An 8,527-nucleotide genomic window follows, 5' to 3' on the forward strand; every position below is an offset into this window, starting at 1 on the left:
AAAAACCAAGACTTTTGGCCCTAAACAAACCTTTTTGAGCCATCAAAATATCTGTAACATCACATCAGGTTCCAGTCCTGTCAACCAAGAACATAAATCTGAGACCCTGGTGGGTAAGGACTGTTGCCTCATCAGTAGAAAACACACACAAAAGGCAGATGTAGAAAATAGTAATTATGAAAATATTTACTCTCGTAACTCATACTTACCTGAAAAAAAGTTTATTGTATTTTACAGGGTTCAGGGTTATAAAAAAAGCCTTTTTATATTCGCAGGCCAGACTGACAAAAGTGTCTTAGACTTCATAGGATAAAATATACTAGGTTGGTTGAAGGCATTAGCGTCCAAATAATTAAATTTAGTAGTTTTAGTAGTTTTAACCACAACAAAAATCTTTACCAAACCATTTTGGGGAACAACACATTATTTTTCAGGTACTCAACCATTGCAGCGTCTCTTCCTCCAGTTACTGTATTAGGTTTTGAGGGTTCCGAGGCTCCTACAAACTCAAGAGGTGTTATAAGACTATGACCTTCTGTAATATTAGGGGCTAATGCTGCACATCTGTTCACCTGTAATGGCTGACCTTTTCCCCGCCAGGCCTTCTCTTATGGGTCCAGTTAGAATGGAACCTGCCCTGAAAATTTTTGTTCATGAAAAGTGTTACATTCGACTTTATCCACAATTACTTATTCATGGCAACATGATTACTGCATTACTGTCTTCTATAATTTATGTTAGAAATTATTTAGTTTTAGATATGAACAAGTCACATCAAAAGTGAGGTGCTTTTATATGTTTTCATATTCATTATAACACTGAATATTGATGTTTTAGGTTAACAGCATATTTTCACTAAACAAATCCATTTGTCATTGACTGTTCAATCACTTTTTTGCAAGAGTTTAATTCAAGAATTTTTTTTTTAATTTTTCTTGACACGTACAATGAAGTTCAACAGAAAAACTGGGATTTGCAACAGGCCAAGAGTAAGCTAGAGGTTAAGTTTAAACAAGAAAAAGACTTCATGACGCAGCAAAATGAAACTCTGCAAAATGACTTTGATCACGTAAACAAGATCCTGCAAGAGCTCAAAGTATTTGAGCAGAACTATCATGAAGTTAAGCAGGAAAATGTGAAGCTAAAGTTAAAGTTGGATGATGAAGAGGAGAAAGTGAGAGATAAGACGAAAGCCCTGAAAGAACAAGCACACAAACTACAAAATGCTTCAGAAAAATCCAGAAACTTGGAAAATGAACATGCTACTATGACTAAAGAGTATGAGTCGTTGCACCAACAAAAAGGCTCCCTATGTGAACAACTTAACCAGGTCAACAAGCAGCTATGTGACAGCAGAGAAGACATTGCCAAACAAGAGGAACTCCTTCAGCACAGAACTCAGGAGCTTCAAATGGCTTTGAAAGAGGTTAAAACCTTTAAAGTCAAATGTGATTTGGTGAGCATTGAAAACGCGTCAACGTGCTTACAAATCCAGACTCTGGAGGAACAATTTCACAATGTCGATAAACAGTTGCATGATAGCAAAGGAGACAACAGTAAAAAACACGAATTTGTAGAAGACAAAGCTCAAGAGCTTGAAAATGTTTTGAAAGAGATGAAAGTATTGGAGGATAAATACGGTATGGTAAATATAGAAAACAATTCACTGCAACAAGAAATTCTGAACATGGAGATTCAATTTGGCAATTTTGACCAAAGCAAAGAAGCCATTGCAAAAAAAAGACTAGCTTCTTCAACATAAAGCTCAAGAGCTCGAGCATATTTCAGAAAATTTGAAAAGCCTTGAAGATAAATACGGTATGGTGAATTTAAAGAATGAGTCTCTGAACCAACAAATTGAGTTCCTTGAGGAAAAATCTTATATTCAGCTATGTGCCAGTGAAATGGCCATTAGAATAAAGGATGAGGCCCTGAAGGAAAGAAGTCAAGAGCTCAAGTGTGTTTTGGTGGAGCTGAAAGACATTCAACAAGTTCGGACATCCTTGGAACAACAAATCAAGGTCTTGGAGCAAGATAACCAGGGGCTCAGCAAAACTTTGGATGAAGCCCTGGACACCAATAAAAATGCTGATGAGACCCACCAACAAGCAGTACTGAAGCTCCAAGTTGTTAATACTGAGCTCAACGGACATAAAATGAGGAACTGCAAAGGGAAAAGGAGTCTTTGCAACTGCAAAATGAAGCATTAAAAAGTCAGCTTGACGAGGTAAACGAAAGGTTGTTCATCTTTAAAGAAGCTAAGGAAAGAAAGAAGAATTCAATATCAAAGCGGATAAAAAGATTTTTCAAGCCCTAACATCAATGATATTACAGGCCGAAAGCAGAAGAAGAAGAACATCAATGATATAACAAGCCAAGACAAAAAAGTAACAAATTTAGATCAATGCACATTATAAAAAAATAAAAATGTTAAACTCAAAATCATATTCTATTCATGTTTTTGTTTATTTATAATATATCTTCATGTTTTATTAATACCTGTATTGATGCCTGTGAATCATTTAGAAAGAGAAAAAAAAAATCAATTATGTACCCTTTGGTGGCCGTGGCGAGAGTGGGTCGTCCAATAACCTGAAGGTTGGCGGTTCGATTCCTGATCTCACTTCTCAACGATTGGTGAACTGACACCTGGTGGGGTGGCAGTTCACCATGGCCTCCTTGCCATGGCCGAGGTGCAAGTTCCCCCCCAACATCTGCCCCCCTGGGCTGCGAATGGCTGCCCTCCGCTCCAGTGAATATGGCATCTGTCTTCATGAGTGTGTGACCCTGTGCATGTGCGTGTTCAAATGCGGAGGAGTCATTTTGTGTATCTCTCTATATGACAATAAAGTCTCAACTTTCAACTTAACTAGATCAGTGAATTTGGTTATTACAGAAGTATATCCAGCCTTCAACTTGAAAGCAAAGCCGAAGTGAATTCCGAAGTGACGAGAAGGGACAAAAGCTTTGCACGAGTTGGATCTTTACATTTCTGGAACACTAAATACTCTGTACATCATATAGATAAAGATTATCCCAGAACCTGAGTCTACACAGACAACAAATGACTGATTACTTGTGGTGGCCAGATCTATCCCTTTCTGTGAAAATGAGTGGATAACTGATTGTACTTTAAATGAGCAAAATAGGTTTAAAAAAAAAAAAGCATGGCCACCATGGACAAAAAGTCCTTGCTGAGGATGGAACCTTACCACTTTAGTCCAAAAAAACAATGGATTTCCTGAGTTCTATCTCAAAATATGCCAGTTAAAGCACTCTAGCAGGCTCTAAAAAGGTTAAAAATGTGTACCTCAAAAACATACACAAACACACACACATACACTAATACGGTATTCATATTATTAGTTCTGGTAGGGAGTATATAATGACAGCATATGGAAACCGAGATCCTAGCCAGGTTTTGGATTTAACTTTATCTACAACAAAGTTCATATGACGCACTGAAAACCTAAACTACATAGCTCTGTTACACAAAGCAGACTGTCCTCTTCTCAAAAACAGCCCCATAGGTCATTTTCTTATGGCCAAAAAGGCCTATATTTATGTTACAAAAATATCTGTGATCTTGTGGTTGTGAGAGCTGCTGCATGTGAATTGTACAAATGAAGTATATGAAGGAAATGGTTGTGTTGTAAAATAATTTTTTTTCAACCCTAAACATGACTAGATTTTTAACCTTAACCAAAAAATGTTATTGCCTAGTAGTGATAAAAGAGTTTCAATGAAGTATTGTTTTGTTTTTGACTGATTGTCTATTCAAGCACCAGCTTTTTTGCTCTCCGCTTGTATGAGCTGAAATGAGAGAAAGAAATAAAACTCAATTCTGTTCACATCCGTATTTCAAAAGTCCAAAATGACTGTCATCTCTTTGTGTTACAAGAATAGAAAATTTTTAATAGTCTGGGCTTCTATATACATTATGTTGCTGCATGCTCTGTAGGAACTGATAACAAATTGGACACATGGTAATTGGGGACACAAAGCACACTTTTAAAAAGCTGTTGGTAGAGCGTAAAGGGGCCCCTTTTGTCTCAAGTATTTCCATCTGGGCCCCTGAAAAACTTAAAAAAAAGACTATTATCATTGGTCAACAGCTTGAGTCATTCAAAAAATGACTGGGGAGCAGTTGTCATATGATAAATGTCTACATTGAAGACATTTACAGGGCAAACACATTCATTGTTTATATTGCATGTTGATCAAATGCAACTCCGTGTCCTATTAAGCAAATCTAGTCTCTCTTTAACTCCCACTTAACTAAGGGATATACCAAATATCACACATATAATTCTGGAAAGAGCTCATCTATCTGTACAGATCTAAATCCTAAAGAAGAGCTGATAGATGCATTTCAGATTAAGACCGCTTTTCTGATGACACATTTAGTCTCTACAATGAAAGATAGATGCAGGAACATCAAACATGCAGTGCAAAGGCTCTTCTCATGGGCAAACTGAAGTACCACAATTAGAAAAACATCAAACAGGGAGCCACAACAATTTCCACTGGAGATTGAACAGTCCAATAGCACTTTCCTAGCTTCGTACTATAAACCCAGCAAATGAACATGCTTCAAAATGGAATTAAGTCTTCTTTTACTGGTACTGAGGTGTACACACAAGTTTTTGACACTGAATTTCCGGCTTTGAGTAATGTTTATGACACAGTGTATACTAATTTTGCATCCAGTTAAAAACTTCTACGTGTTTATGGAGGGACAGACACAGTCCAGGTCATTCATGAGCATAAATAAATTCAAGCAAAAACACCAGCAAGTGACGAATGATGGACCAATAGAGCTGACTAATTACAGAAGAGTGGACATTTTGTGTGTATGTGTGTCCCTTGCTTCTGTTTTTAAAGGATAAAAGTAAACAATGGAATAAATAGCATTTTGTTAGCTGTTTTATAGGGACTTTGATAGGTAAAAGGTATTTTGTCTATTTAGTAGCTGAGATATAGTGGTTTGTGTTTTTTTAGCCTACTACTACTCTCAATTTTGTTGGCCTTCACTGAAAAGTTACATTAATAGTGACAATTAAAACCTGCATTCCTGATGGAACACGCAAAGTCCAGAATGCTTTGAAACTGTATCAGTTTGGATTAATTTCATCCTATAAGGTCCGAGGAAACAAGTGCGAGCAGTTTCTCTTCAGTCCTCTCTTGTTTACTCTGTGATAATGTTGTTTTAACATGTTGTCCTCAGTACCACTTGTGGAGTTGGTATTTATGCTGTCCATCAGCAGAGAGTTGAGGTACTTTTCCACAGCAAGAGTCTGGCTGGTTTAGCTCGGCAGGCTAAATGGACTTACTCCTCAGTGCAAACAACTGCACCCGGTAGGTTGCACGTTTCAGCAAAGCTTCCCTGCATCAATTAACTTACATAGAGGGCTCTTTCTATAATTGCGAGCTATTACAATATGCAGCACAAGGGGTTCGATGCTATTTTCAAACATGATGAAATGGCAGCAAGGTCTCCTCTCACATCCAGTGATAATTGAACAATTAAACTTTAGCGGTCTAACTACCCCTTCATATGGCAAAACTAATTACAGAAGCAGACCAGTCACAAAAATGGCTCATGAGGTCAATCCCAGAACTGTTTTCCAGAACATAACACATTTATTTGTCTATTTTTAGCACATATTTAATCTGGTTTATTCTATTATGGAAATTACTAATTGTCTACATTGTAAGTCATTTTGCTTGCAGCACTCCAGCAGAAGAAGAAAAAACATATTCAAATGGGTTATTTTACCACACATATAAATTTTGAAAGGATATTTTCAGTTCCCACAACTTTTCAGGTGAAACTGTCCTAATTATACAGTCTATGTATATTTTCAGACAATTTAAATCAGGTCATCCAGCTGAAGTCCTCATTTATCATCTTGATTAGACAAGTTTTAAATCATTCCGCTTGATTGAGGCAGTTAAGCTCTTTATACTCTTCACTGTAAAATGCTCATTTTCTCTGAAAGGAATGGACATGAATCCTCAGAGAGCATATGGAGAATCTCTCATATTAATAATTCAGAGGAAATGAGCAAAAATTAGTGAGCAGAACATCAGCGATGTCGTGTGGCCATTACTTCTGCAGATGAGGTATTTGATTTGATAGATTAAAAATGCAAATATCATCAGCATGAATATTAATCTTTTTTACAGTATCATCTACTGGTGCATGGGCAGCATGATTATGACAAAGAAATTCATATTATAATCATTCTCCAGATCATGCTGTTTTTCTCTTCGTATGCTGAGAATGGCCCATGCAATAAGCCCCCAAGTATGAACTCTGATGTCTAATTACACTTAAGAGGCGACCTGATCACACTCCTCACACACTCTGGAGCTCTTCAGGTGCATTAGGTGAAAATTACATTAACTCAGACAATGGACAGAAGGCTTCAGGGGCCACTTGAAGGATACAGTAGATGTGAAGAGGGCTCATATTTTAGCCCATAACAAAAGACTGAAGATAACAGCATGTGTTTTCTGGCAATATGCATAATAACTGTAATCAAAGGCCAATTTCTCTGCAAAATACTTTGGTATTTGGTGAGACAAATACTTAAAGGAACATTAAATGTGAAAGGGAAAGGTTTGTGCAAGACTGATGATGCTCACATGGCAGTGACACCATAAGCTCCTCTTTTGGACAGTCAGAGATGAGCTAGATTATGAATTTGATATCAATACTGACTGAAAACCAAATTATTGGAGCACATAGCACATCTAATATATAAACGTGGCTGCTCACACACATAAGTCATTTGCAAGTTCCAATACAAGTTGATTATATGTGTTGATACATCAAGGCAAGATGAAAATGATTGGAAACGTATCATGAGGTGGTGATTGTAGACAATATTAAACTGCACAAAGACACTTTTGTTCTCAAATTCCTGCTGCAGTTCAGCCAGTATTGCCTCTGCTTTAATTTAATATCTACTTATTTTACTCCATTGTGTGGGTTTTATTGAGGTTGTGCCTGCTTTATCACCCCAATCTAAACCAGAAGTGAAGGTCAGGACAAGCAGAGTGCCTTTGTTTACTGGCTTCCATTGAGCCCATATGAGCTGATTTGGATATCTGTTCTTGATACTAAGCTCTTTCATAGTATTTTGTGCTATCCGGATATTGTTTATCACCACACAGAGATAGTCACTGTGTATTTACTGATAAATTAAATATTCTTCATCATTTTTGTAATATCCTCTGAGTAGGCTCATGCAGGATGTGAGACTCCTGTTAGATGTGCCAGAAAATCCTTTCTGACTATCTGTGAGTTTGGATCAAAAACACATACAGTACATAGTTCATCTCCATCCTCTCACATGCTAGAGCAAGTAAAATATATATTTTTAAAAAGTTGAATTTTGAAAAAGATTTAACTCTTTGTATAATGTAGATAAAAACAGAATGCAATGTTTTGCAAGTCTTATAAAAACAATATATCATTTGCCACACAACAGAGAAAAGATTTTAAAAATGACCATATGAGCTAATCTTGAATTTGATAACAGCAACAACTCCCAAAAAAGGTGGGATGGGGGCAATGAAAGGACTAAAAAGTAACAGTTTAAGAAAAATGTTTCCACTAATTTTGTTAATTGTCACCAGATGAGTATCAGGCAAAGTTCCTGAGGTAAAGATGGGCTAGCAATCTAGGGGGATTAGCAATCTGCAAAAAACTGCATCTAAATATTGTGGTGCAGTGTCAGACCATTGTTCCTCAATGTAAAATTGCACACCCTTAATATTTAGTCTTTCATGGTACATAATATCATCAATAGACTCTGTGCGAGGGACAGCAAAAATTCAATACTGAAACCTCAGCCATAGTCTTCAGGCCCTCAGATGGCACTGCACACTTGTTTTCAGTCTCTGGGTTACATATTTCACCTAAATTATGCCGGTAATCCTCTTGCTGCATTACTTCTTATATTCTAAATGTTGCTAAATGCAGTTGAATCTTTGATCTTTTTTTTTTTCAATGTGACTCATAACGCCTGAATCCAAGCAGGGTGACTCATTTTATTTGCTTGAATTGTAATGAATTCTAGTTGTTTGCCCATGTAACTTGCATGAACTCCAGAACACTGTGAAGTATCAGTATATGTTTCCAGTTTTGGCTTGTTATTTTCCATATAAAGAAGTTTATGCTCCATTATAAAGGTTTCAGTGAAATAATAATAAAAAAACATATATATATATCTATATATAGATATATAGATATATATATCTATATATATATAGATATATATACTAATTCAGAGTTAATACAGCTAAAAATTCTAAGCTGATATGAATTTTCAGCAACTTTATATCTCAAAATGAACTTTTTTTTTTTCAAGGATTATTTTACAACTGAACAATAACTGGACCAAGGTCGTGTGATAACATCACAACCTAAAAAACTACATGGACCTCGTGGTCTGAGATAGAATATTTTTATGATGTAGAAAAACTAGACTCTTCAATCATTTCAGACTGTACCACA

At 36.3% G+C, this 8,527-nt stretch overlaps 1 protein-coding gene across 1 annotated transcript in view; it reads left to right on the forward strand.

Moving 5' to 3' along the window:
• The window catches only part of LOC140278195 (carbohydrate sulfotransferase 15-like), a 234,996-nt gene that overhangs the window by 103,994 nt on the left and 122,475 nt on the right, over positions 1 to 8,527 (forward strand). The gene's annotated exons all lie outside the window — the stretch shown is intronic.

The sequence above is a fragment of the Leuresthes tenuis genome, unplaced genomic scaffold, assembly GCF_036924035.1.
Source record: "Leuresthes tenuis unplaced genomic scaffold, fLeuTen1.0.hap1 SCAF_20, whole genome shotgun sequence".
In the NCBI taxonomy this organism is placed as follows: Eukaryota; Metazoa; Chordata; class Actinopteri; order Atheriniformes; family Atherinopsidae; genus Leuresthes; species Leuresthes tenuis.